The sequence below is a fragment of the Ciconia boyciana genome, chromosome 24, assembly GCF_034638445.1.
Source record: "Ciconia boyciana chromosome 24, ASM3463844v1, whole genome shotgun sequence".
Classification (NCBI taxonomy): Eukaryota; Metazoa; Chordata; class Aves; order Ciconiiformes; family Ciconiidae; genus Ciconia; species Ciconia boyciana.
In genome coordinates this window covers 4,664,967-4,677,573 of record NC_132957.1, presented here as the reverse complement: position 1 = coordinate 4,677,573, position 12,607 = coordinate 4,664,967, and the positions used below count along the sequence as shown (strand labels likewise).

General features: G+C 41.3%; 1 protein-coding gene across 10 annotated transcripts in view; it reads left to right on the top strand.

Moving 5' to 3' along the window:
- Positions 1–12,607, top strand: part of COMP (cartilage oligomeric matrix protein) — a 38,113-nt gene that overhangs the window by 327 nt on the left and 25,179 nt on the right. For 5 of the 10 annotated variants that reach the window (XM_072845606.1, XM_072845601.1, XM_072845599.1 and 2 more), the window contains exons 2-3: positions 1,377–2,723; positions 5,168–5,270. The gene's annotated coding sequence lies outside the window, so the exon portion shown is untranslated. Of the gene's footprint in view, positions 1–77; positions 218–724; positions 1,131–1,376; positions 2,724–5,167; positions 5,271–12,607 lie in introns of those variants that run through there. The other 5 variants (XM_072845605.1, XM_072845603.1, XM_072845602.1 and 2 more) reach the window with 5 other exon arrangements.

The following is a 12,607-nucleotide window of genomic DNA, read 5'->3' as shown; positions in this document are numbered from 1 at the left end:
AGCCCGCCGCCGCCCCGCTCGGGCGGTCCCACGCGGCCGGAGCCAACGGCGGAGGGAGGCGGCCGAGGCGGCGGGCGGGCGCCGCCGGAGGAGCGAGCCCCGAGGCGCTGCGAGCGGAACCGTCCGGCCGCTGCTGCTGCTGCTGCTGCTGCCGCCGCGCGCCAGGCCAGGAGCGGTGACGCGGAGCGCACGGCGGACGACGACGCCAGCACGCCCCGTACGCGTGGGAGGGGTGACGTAGCACGCACACACCTGGGGAGGGCAGGCGAAGGGGCGGAGCTCCGGCGGAAGGCGCGAAGGGGCTCGCGCCGCGCCGCGCGGGGGAGGTGCCGCGAGCCACCTGGCGGGCGGGGGCGGGGGTCGCTGTCAGAGGCGCTCCCCCCACCCACCCCGCCTCGTGGGGAGGGGCGGAGCTTTCTTCTGACTGACTGCTCTGCCAGCCAATAGGCCCTCGAGATGAGGAGGAAGGGCGGGCTGCGGAGGCGGTGGCGGGCTGCGGAGGCGGCTCGGTTCTGAGGTGGCAGCTTGGCCCCTGAGGTGGCGGTTGGCACTTGTGGTGGAGAAAGGCCCTAGGGCGGTTGGAGGGAGGAGAGGGGCTGTGGTGGTTGTCGACCGTTGTGGAGGCGATGGAGGGGGGGGCTCCAGTGGGCTGGGGGGCTGTGGTGGCGGATGGGCCCTGTGGAGGCTGTGGCCTCTGTGGTGGTGGGGGTGGGAGCCCTGTAGTGGTACCAGGTTCGTGTGAGGGGAGGCGTGGTGGCGATTGCCCCTGTGGAGGCAACATGGGGCCCTTTATCCCCTTGTGCCTGCTGTGAGCCTGGAGCTGCAGCTGCTGGTTCTGTGGCCTGCCTGCCTCGCATTCCTGTTTGAAACGAGCGTGTAGGGTCTCTGCTAACAGAGACATAGCCTGGGTAAGGGAGTTATGCAGGGGCTTTAAGTGTTTTGAGACAGGGTAATGAAGAAGGATCTGGTATTATAGTAATACCTGCTCTAGCTGTAATACCTATTATACCTGTAGTATCTAATATAACAGTGTGATAGAGAGCTGAGTTGCTATGAGGTGAGGGTAGTGGAGTTGACGACAGAGATTCTCCAAGGTCAGGGAAGGTGAATGACTGGGTTGTGCAGAGAAGGTGAGTAGCACATGTTTCTACCCATAAATAAACAAAGTTTTGGATTTGGGTGCCCTCATTTCAACATCCTTTTATTAGCACACAAAAAATCTCTTTTAAGATAACTTCTGTGTGTTGTGAAAAACATTGATATGAAAGGCTAGATATTCAGTCCCTCTTCCCTATACTAAAGCCTTCAAATATAAGATGCAAATATGTATCTTCTTTTATAAGTAACTTTTAATTTTATTCTTGCTTTTGGTGTAGGATAAAGCCTGGAACTGAAACAACATGTACCAGATTTGCAGCTGTTAGACTGAAAAGATCTAGATGAAGATTGAAAAGCATCCTTGTCCTAGGAATATTATGCACCAAGCACAGAGGGGGAAAGAACGAGTAGAGAGCATACAGGAGTCATCACTTCTGCATACGGACTGTTTGAATTAATCTTTAGCTTTAAGCCTCTATGAAGCAATAGACTGTACCAATAGTTTATCATACTATAATATCATACATACATAATTCCAGATTCAGATTAAAGTAGGTTAATCCAACAAGCCACTAAAATAAAAGGCAGAATTGACTGTTGAATTATGACTGTCACATCAGTTTAACTACAGTTACAGTTACAGCTACAGTTTAACACAGTGACATCAAGATAAGTCAGTGTATACCCATACATAAGTTCATCAGTGTTAACAAGACAGTTTGAATGTTGAGACTCTTGATTACTAAAGGTGAAACGCAACTGAATTAAAACCCACTGAAAGTTTGGTTGGAAAGCATCCGTGGATGAATTGAACTGAACTGGTGCTTTCTTAAAACAAACCAGAAATTAACTGTTTCATAATTCAGAGAGAAGCATAACTGTGAGAAAATGTGAAATCCCACTTGAGGATGAAAGCAGAATTGAAGGAGAAATTTATAAAACCAGGTGGGCTGCTTGGTATGATCACTTATTTATTAATAAACAGAACGTACTTGCAACAGTTGGCTGGTTTACAGAATCCTCAGAAGTTTTGGAAACCGATCAAAGTTTTGATGCGCTGCTGGATTTCTTTCCCAGTCCCCTACATAACACCAAAAATAACAATGCTTTTGAAGAGAAGTTGTTTGGAAAACTCGCTGAAAATCGCAGGTCCTTAGCTCACTGTGCCTTCAGAAGGTAAATTTGGCTTCTGGTAGGGGGGCACCAACGACCGTTGGCCGCTTTCACGGACAAGATGGTGCTGCTGTCTGAGGTGCTGAAGCCGGAGGGCTGCGAGGAGATCCCCCACCACACAAAGCAAAAGTAAAGCCAGAGTGAGTCGCGTGTGGAAAGCCTGCAGTTCACTTTGATATATTTTGAGGAGGGATCAAACTGGCAATTGGTTGTGGCCATTGGGCTCCTGGTTACTGTGTTTAAAAATGGAGACTGCGATTAGTCTTTATACCAATATATGAATTAATTAATCATGGCTTGTGAAGAGGGTACATTTGATTTTCATGACATTATTGCTTAATCGTAGTTCACTGCGTGCTGGAAACTCTGTGGACTACTTTGGTGCTTTTAAAGATAAAGATGGAGGCATGTATGCAGGCTACACTACAAAGCTCCTAGACAATATTTTTTGTGTAAGCCATGTTTTGTGAAAGTTTTCTCTTTTAAATCTGGGCTAACGCAGAGAAATGGCACTCTGACGCATTGGTCTTTACTGTTGTGCATCCAATATGAAATTTAAAAAGATAACACTTCAGAAAACTGGAACACGTTCTCTGAAAATGTTGCTGCTTTACCATTTTTATGCATGGTTAGAAGCTAGAATTCACAGGACATACTTAGCCATAAGAAGCTATCCAAGAGAACAAATGTGGGTGAATTTAATTTTAAAAAAGATGCTTTCTCCTTGCTTCCATGAGCTAAAAAGTTTAAGGGGTTTATCTTGAAGAGGTGATAATAAAGGTTCCTGATTATTCTAAGTGTAAAACTGATGCATACAGCAGTTTAGGTGTTGGTAGAAATAACACAGTCCTGACTCAAAATAATTGGCTTTGCCAGAGGACTTTCCTTGAAACTCATTTCAATTCCAAGACACACTAGCGCTGGGATTTGATAACATCCTCCACTCAGGACTGCACAAGAAAGGGCTGAAAACAAGCTGTTATGACAAGGAATGAACTGATTGGTCTCTGCAAACTCCAAGCCATGGAGATAGTGCTAGAAAGTGTCATCATGACGTGAAGGCTTCAGAGCCAATCAAACTGAGTGTGAGGGATCTTTGCAAAACTGCTACTTCAAATGACAGGGTTGGATTTAAAAAAAAAGGTGTATTTTTATCCTGGGATAAAACAATTCAGGTTAGGGGGAAATGAGTATGAAGTGGAGATCCGATGTTCTTGACAAAGAATGCTGAAGGAATGCTCACACATTACACATCTGATGGTGATGCCTATATAATAAGTACTGTGGTTAGCAATACATTAACACATTGTAGAACAATAAATGCAATTGGTAAATTTATTATGCATATTTAATCACTTTACCTTCTTATCTGCTCTGTCACTTCACATCTGCATTTTAAAATCTCTTTATTTCTTCTTTTTTTTTTTTAATGTTCAGGTAGCTCGTATTGTTTTTAAACTTCTTCATTTTCTCTCTCTCTCTGTTTTTCCTTTTGCTTGCCTCTTCCCTAAAACAAATCTTCAAATTAAAATTCCGTACAATTTTACCTAGTTTACCTAGCCTGAGTACTAGTAAAAGCAAGAGCAAAGAATACCTGTTGTTGTTTTTTTTAAAAAGAAAAACTGTTCCCCTGTATACTGACAAAATTTCAATGAAAGAAATTTTTTAATTTAAAAAAGTGCACCAAAAATGCAGCAACAAAGCAGAAATTTTTGAGGCTGCGAATTAGCTATTCCATTGCAGATGTACAATTCTCCGCAGTTACCACAAGAGGGACATAGAAGGAAAGCTAATGCAGCGCTGGGGAAAAAAAATCAGAACAACAGCTTGACGCAGGGTCATAGCAACATTTTTCTTTTGTTTAGGAAGATCTTCTGGGATCATAACATTCCTATAGCTTCCTTCATCCCAAGTAATCTTTAAAAAGCTTTATAGACCTTAGAAAATGTGATAATAAGCATTAATAGCTAAAATGGATCTTTTCCCAGAACTTCATAATCCTTTCCCAGCTTTTTCCTGTTGGAATGTCTGTAGTAGCGTCGGGACAGGGAGCGGTTGGGCTGGCTGTATTTTTGTTCCATCTCTAGCTATTGGACCAACAAATATTGCAGCATTTAGTAGGCATGTGGAGAAGAAGGTTAGGGAGCTATTTTTGTTTATTTAATTTTCACAAATTAATGGCTGATGATGCAAATGGCGTAAGATCAGAGCTCCTATAAATGCCTTCATGAAACAAGAGGACCATAAAATCCCCTTAAGTAAATATTGAAGGGTTTATTGGGCTGTTGTGGAATTAAAAAGCACAGTGGAATTAAAAAGCACAATATGCACTAGATTGAAAGTAATGCAGCATGTATGTTTAAGGATACGCAGTCTATTAATCCCTAATGTCAGTAAAGCTTTACTTCCAGCCGTGGTGAGACAGAGGTATCAGTAGTTGGGCATGCTGCTTTATGGAATCTGAACAATAATACTGTGAGAAAGGGCTGTTCTGAGTAAGGTGGAAATAAAGACTTTTTTTTTTTTAATTATAGCTTTATGGACTTTAGTCTTAATGCCTAAATTTATACAACAGGTATTTTAACATCGCATTAAAAGATCTCTGGCAAGTGGTACTAGATTGAACAGTCATTTTTAAAACCCTTTAATGCACAGAATGTTTTCACAAGCTAAAAGCATATCAGAAAAGTATTATTGTGTAAATGTAAGAATTTCTCTAAGGTGGCAGAAGTCTAAGTGCAACAGTAAATGCAACCCAGCTTTGATTCCAGGAGTATGAGTAACGTAGTATAGAAAATTCATAGAAAAGGGCTATTACTCATTATCAGGGGAATCTCAAAGCTTTTATCCTTCAGCAAGTTGTGTAATATTTCTGTTTCAACTGATTTACCTGCAGGTTCAATTGTGGCTATAAAAAGTATTCCTGAAGCAAGCAACTTAAAACAATGAAGGAAAAGGAGAAGATCTTGACATTTCTTCAGTGATCTTGAATGAAGAAGGTACTTAGATATTAAGGTGATGAGTGACATAAAAAGATAATAGCAGTATATGAAAGCCAGTAAATGAAACTAGCTATAAACTCTATGCTATAAACCAGTTTTCTTTCACTGTCTAAGCTAAGTGGATACTAAAAAGCTAATAAACTGTGAAAAGGTAACTTAACAGTAAAATGCTAATTAAAAATACTTTATTTCAGTATAAAATTTGGAGTCCTTCCCTTAAAAAATGTATTAAAATCCTTTGTAACTCCCACTCCTTGAAAATAGCTGAAGTGTGTGTTCATCCTAAACAATGCCACGTTAGCAGAGAATCTGAATTCAAGGAACTAATGTAGGGGAAAAATCTTTTTATGAACAGAGCTTCTGGCTTTCTGCAGGTTTTTGGTTGCAAAAGTACTATGTGAAGTGATCTACTTCTCTTTAACTGGCCACAGAAGTTAAAGATTGCTAGCAAAAAGGCATAGTTTCTAAAATCCAAGAAAAAAATGCTGGAATTGATGGATATATTCAAGAAGATATTTGAGAGTATCTGTTACCTATTAAATCTGCCTTTGGTAGGAGATCTGGAAGGAGCAGGCTTGTTAAAAATATTCAGTTTGTAAAGGGGCATCAACGTTGCTTTAAATGGGACTTCTTCAAAACAGATGTTGTTGTATCTGAGCTTAAAAACAAATTTTGAAGCTCTTGAGTGACTACAAAGAGTGTACATGTTTCTTTGTTTTAATTTCTGGCAGTTATCCTAGGCAGATGGAGAAGCAGTGAGGTTATTTCGGTATAATGTAAAATACAGTACTTCACAAAGGGTTTTGATGTGTGTTTGAATCTTGTGGACTGGTGTTCCTCCCTCTGTTTTAGTGGGGAAAATAGAAAAGTGGTGAATTTTCAGGTTATCCCTGGCGTCTCATTTAAGTTTATAAATACTTTGAGTTTTAGTAACACGACTTCTAATGTGGTAACAGCTTGCTTTCTTCTCAAAGCATTACTGCTTTACAGACATGTTTTTAACTTTTGGGAAAGGTAACATGCACAGGGTTAAATATGAGGTTGTTTTTGAAAAGAATATCTTAAGAGAACAAACCATTTGAAAACCAGTATTTTTTGAGTCCCACCCTGTCTTTTTCCTTGCTTTTTGTTTAAGTGAATAACATACTTCCATTCTCTACATATAAAGTAAAGCCTTCCAAGTAAATCCTTCTTCCTGCTGTGAGAGAAGTCTGTTAATTTGGCACTTGTCTTAAAAATGAAATAAGGTAAGCAATCCAATAATTAGGTGTGTTGCCCTTTGGGTTTTGCTGGGGGGGTATCTAAACACACATGTAGGAATGTGTGTTTAGCCATATAATGTGTCTACATGACTTATATGAGTGGTTCAGGTTCCTGTTGGACTAAACACCTGCATCCAAGATGGTCCTTGTCCTGAAATATGAACCATTTAATTTTCTGGTCTCCAGCTCTCAAGAATTATTCTCTCTGGCTTTTCCATAGACATCTCAGTTCCTTTTGATGTGAAATGCAGAATTCACCAGCTAGGCCTTATCTTTTCATGGCAAATATTAAAGGTTCAGAAAACAATGAGTGTATGAATTTTCATACTCTAGTAGCAGCTATAGGTAGGACTAGTAATAATTAACAGTTGCTTTTCCTTTATTTCTTGCCTGAAAAAAAAACCCACAACAGATCTAGAATTGAGGGAGACCAAATACATTAGGTGTTGCAGTAGTTTTGCCACCATGGAAGCCCTTCCATTAGAAACCCTGTATTTCTGAAGTCTGGGGGTGAGTGCAGGGCAAGAAGAGGTTGGGTGCCTGAACCAGACTGGTTTCAGGATGGAGAAGCTTACTTGAAGTGGAAAGAATGTTTTCCTTGCAGAATGCTGTGGATTTGAGGAGGAACCAAGCCAGTACTGAACACAGGTCATGAATGGTTACAGTGTAGCTTTGTAATGCCTTCCCAGAAGTCATGAGTTCCTTGGAAATGTACCCAGGCCACTGGTGGAATTTCATCAAACAGCATATGAAAAGATCAAGAGGACAGTGGGGTCCTGGATTTTAACAGTACTCCTGAAAGTGAACGTTTTAGTCGATTATACCACGTGCTTCCCAAACACAGTGGGCTTAAAATACAGTGGATTTGCCCCTACTTGCTTGAAACAAGGTTTCCCACTATCAGATTGATGTTAGGGAGTGTTTAATGTAGTTCTTTGCTAAGGATTATTGGTTTTCCCTTTCTCAGTATGGTTTCATCGCTTGCTCCTCAGCTGCTAAGCCAGGGCAGAGGTGGAGCGATTCTCTCACCCCAGCTTGGTGGTGCTGGTTGCTGAGACTTCCTCAGACTGGCCAATTTAAGACCCACTGACCTGCCTTGGGAGCAGCAACACCTTGAGTCCTTCTCTGGACCTGATCCAATCTGCCTTCTACCAGGCTTTCAACAGCATTTCCAAATTAACTGCCCAGCTAGCCTTTGCTTTTGGCTTTTCCATGTGCTACGTGAGGAGGCAGAGTTCCCGCTGTGGAAGGCAGCCAGTGTGAGAGCGAGTAAATAAATGGAAAGGTGCTGGAAGAGCTATGAAAAGATAGAGAGATAAGGAGTCCTTTCACGCTGTTCCCTCCACTGTCACGCAGACCAGCAATTATCAAGTGGTGCCATTTGAGATTCACATTGCAGAAGCTGCTACAGGTGCTATAATGAAAGTGGAGTCTGCTTGAAATCCTGGACACTGAGCAAGGCTCATGGCAACCCTATGAACCCATCATGGAGTCTGGAAACTGTGGACTTGGGCTGTTTTTACTAAAAAGGTAATTATTGGGCTTGATTTATGATCAAACAGAAGTTTTCAAACAGCTTGTCAATTCTGGTCCAGAAATCCGTGAGCCTTATGTCATATGGAGGAAACCCAGAACACAGAAATTTTTTATGTAGTTGTTAGCAAATGTTATTAAGAAAATGAAATGTTGTTGAACTAGATCCTACGGCCGTTATTGCAGCTATAGTATGAAGACAGAACAAAGGTGCTGTGGGAAGCTTTCTGGCAAGTAAGTGGCGTTCCAATCTCAGACAAGATACTAACATATTAGGCCACCTTCCTGGCAGCAGATTAGTGTTCGACTTTGCTGGAAGAGATGATTGCAAAAAGGACATGAAGAAGGTCTGGAAAGCAATAATTCTAAATAGTGCCTTAGTAATGATATCATTTAAACAAAAAAGTAATGTTAAACATTGTGCAATGAACTTCTTTGGATCAAGAGCAACACGGCCACTAGCCAAGATGCAGAAGAACTTCTACAGGAGAAGTTGCACAGTGTGACAAAGAGCTTGTCAAAAGTCCAAAGCATGCAAGGTCATGATGGAAAAGCCATATTAGAATAATCCTGAGGAATGGCAGGATAAATAACCCAGTATGTTCTATGAGCATGAGGGCTTACTAGGATACAGAGAGGAGGAAGGTATTACAACTCTAGTCAAATAGTGTATTCACTCATGATCAGTCCATGAGTCTTGAAGTCAGAAGCCAAATCTTGGGCTAGCTGGAGCGCTGGAACAGCCTGAATGATTGCTGTGATCCCAGACTGATCTTGAACTCTTGGGGCTCAGAACAAATCCAGTTAGAACCTGCATCCACCTCCTTCACTGAGGAAGCAGAAAGGCTGGGATATTATTCTCATGGACTTGACAACTTGATGAACATCAGTAAACATCAAAAATATAATTTAAGAACTGTGGTGTTATAGGTTTTTTCTTTATAGGATGACCCATTATGGTGCTGCAAGTGGTCTGAATTGATGGATCACTCTCAGGCTAGGGTATAGAGATTAGCCCTTTACTAGCAAGTACGTATAGTTTTAAACAAATTCCCAGTGAATTCAGCTATGAATAAATAGCTGAAGGCCTGGTCAGCTTTGTAGGAGGCTGCACATGCCTTGCTCCTTTTTTCCTTTTTATACCATTTGTTCCATATTCCGCTAGAGGCCACCACAAACCTCATCTAAACAAAAAAAAAAAAAAAAAGAAAAGGAGGGGGCATCTGCAGTACTAAATGGCAAAAGCTCCTGTTTTATAGGGAGATTTAGAAGTGGAACTTGGATCTCCCTAGAAACAACTTCTCTTCCCCGCTGTGCTATGAGTAACTCCCAGATGTGACTTGAAGCCAGCAAATGATCTCAGGCTGTGAGATCAGATTTTGCTGAGTATACAGGGTTAGACATGTTCATTACTCTTTCCAGAAGATCTCCTATCCAAACCATGCATCGATATTTGATTTCCTTGGGAAATATTGGCCTTCACGGTAGCCTTTACTGCATTTGTGTATAGAGACTCAAAGTTTCAACATTGTCTCCTGCCTTGCCAGTAGAAAGTTGCTTTGGTCATTGCTATTTATTCACCTGAGGCGTGGGGTTCCTGGAATTGTGTGCGCTTTCCTGGAAGAAGTGTTGGAGTGTGTAATGGCTTGTGCAGAAAGCATTCAAAGACTGAAAAGATGTCAAGGAGAGACAAGGCAGCTGGAGTTTAGGGAGAGCTCTCGGATTCCACTCTCATGATAGGTATTTCTCTGGCCGTCATTGTCTCAGGAACTCAATGTCACTTACACCCAAAGTGTTTTGGCTTGAATAAAGGTTAATGGAAGAAACTGACTGCTGTGCTAGCCAAAAGCAATTGGCCTTTATTGAAGGAAGCATTGCAAAAATACAGAGGATCAAACTTCTAGTTTCCATGTGGAATTAAAATCAGAGTAATTCTGTGGCTGTCACAATTAGGCTAAATATGTGTCCTTGCAACCTTTGGATGGAAAGAACAGTTTAGATGAAGCAAGGACTTACTCTGAATCTTTACACAGACCATGATATTGAAAAATATTGTGAAAAAGATTGAATTTGCTTTTGTGGCTGTTTTTCAGCTTTGGGTGGGGTTAGGAGAAGGAATTGCCAGAAATCTCCAGAGCCAGTTCATTCCTGTGAGATTTCTGGTCTGATATTTTCTTGAAAACTCAAGAGGTTTGGATTAGTCTCCAGACTCCATCTTTCTGGAGAGCTTCCCACCACTTGTGAGCCTGTGTACACGCCATTTTTCCATTTCTCTAGGGGTGAAAAAAAAACCAACCCATAGTCTGGATGATGTTGAATTTTCCTCTGAGTTTATAAATGAGGTACAAAGAAGCACAATTTTTGGATAAAGCTAGTAATCTGTAATGTCTCAAAGTTTATGAAAATAAAATGTGCATGTGAAAAGAGATGTATGATAAGATGAACTGACAGTATGTGCGCCAGGAAAAGCATGCATTTAGTAGCCAGTGGCTTCTTTGTTTCCACAATCTGTGACATTGGTGAAACAAGCAGTTTCACAAATGAAACTGTTTACTTTAAGGCTAATAGGCCTCTTGAATTGATTTTTTTGACTTGCACCTGTTAATAACTTTCTAGTCGTCTGGACCAGGTAGCACAGACGTTCCCTTCAGCTTTGCCAAAGCTGTAACCCGAATAACATTTCTGAGTTGTACCAGTGTGCTTTCAGGCCTGAGCGGGGAGATACTTCTGCATAAGAATAGCTGAGTATTTAATGTTGTTATCTAACCAAACGTGAATGAGGGCTCAGCTGCCTGGCTCTGTGCTATTATTTCTGTTTGAAAATTAATCTTCATATTGTATGAGATCTCTCTTTTGAGAGAGACAAAGTGCTCCTGCTTCTGAGGACGATACCTGTCCTTCCCCACCCCCAGAGCGTGGGCCTTGTGAACATCTTTGTCTATTCATTCTTATGACAGCCGTAATTATCTTTGACAGAAAGCCTATGGAACGCCTCAGGCAAACATTGGAAGAGGGACAGCAGCGTGGAGAATATACTGCCTTGTGATATAATGGGGTCTGTGTAGAAGATACCAGGTTTGTCATTCTCTGCTCATCCTTGAGGAGCTGGCATCCTTTTGTGGTCAAGATTTTGAGAACAATTAATGAAGGCATAAAAGATAGTTTCCAGGAAGAAGATTCATTCTTGTTTGCTCGAAATCTAACAGAAGTTACTGCTCGGTTGAAGTGGGTTATAAGCAAAAAAGATTGAGACAATGTTCTGCTCTACCACCATCATAAGAGGAAGAGTGATTTTTGTGGAATACTACGGCTCTGCTATAATAATAAACCCATTTTCTTCTTTCATATTCAAGATTCTCATTTTGCATATGGATAATGAGACCACTTTAGAGAACAGCCTTGACAATCTGCTGGTGCTTCCTATATCCCTCTATTCTTTGTGCCCTCCATGAATCTCCTAGTTATCCTGATTCCACAGCAATTGAAGAAAGCACCTACACTTGAAGAATTTTCATTGTAATTCTTAAAGGCTTTTTTCCCCATTTCTCTTGTGTAAGAAAAAGTCATATTTCTGCATGCAAGTGTTAAACTATTCATATTAAAACTGAACTTAAGTGTGTAGCGTCTTCCTGAGACAAGAGAGAGAGTATTGCATTTAGTGATCGACTTCTTTTCCCCCTTTCTCTGCCCCATCCAGTATTTTGAAGAGTTGAGTCTGGAGAAAGCAATGGTCAGGCTTCTGCCCTCATGCTTTCAGCATCCCCATAGCCAGTGCAGATGAGAGAGGGGATTAATATAATGTGATCTATCCTTTCTTCCTCTTTGTACAAGATAACTCTGATTTTCAACACTGAAAAAGTTTGTCTCTTGCAACAGCTAACTGCAACATTTTTACATTTTTACATTAACTGTACATTTTTACAGAGTACCTCAACAGTGGTCTTTTGATCACTGGTGTCCTGAAAAGACCTGATTGCTTGGTGCTGGTTTTGCTTATTTCCAGCTGTGAAATCACACTAGATATCTTCCTTTGGGTTTTTGGTGTATGGTTTTGGGTTTTTTTTTAATGTAAGCAGTAGAGCTAATTGCTTTGGAGAGGTTATGTGAAAAAGAGCAAATGGTAAGGAAAAAAATGGCCCCTGTTGTAGTCAGTAAGAGAGGAAATGTCAAGAGAACTATCATTAATCTTGAATCAACACTTATTAAAAAGCTACAGCTTTTTGCTGCATGTATCCAGGAGGCCTGAATAGGTTTGCTTAATATAACTTCTGGCATGGAAAATTTCTGGATGTTCCCTTGAGATGTCCACAGAAAGGACAGCTTTGTGGTCTGTCTGAACACAGTTATTAGAACTACAGGTCCAGCATGTTGGGAAAGGTAACTTACCACTTCAGACTTCTGAGGCAGAATAAACTGTGACGTTCAGATTTTCTCTGTGGGTCTTTGGGATGTGACCATAGAAAGCACAGCTCTGTCTCCCATGAATGGATGCTAACCATTCCTTGGCTCTCTCTATAAAAAGCAAGGTTTTCTCTGGAG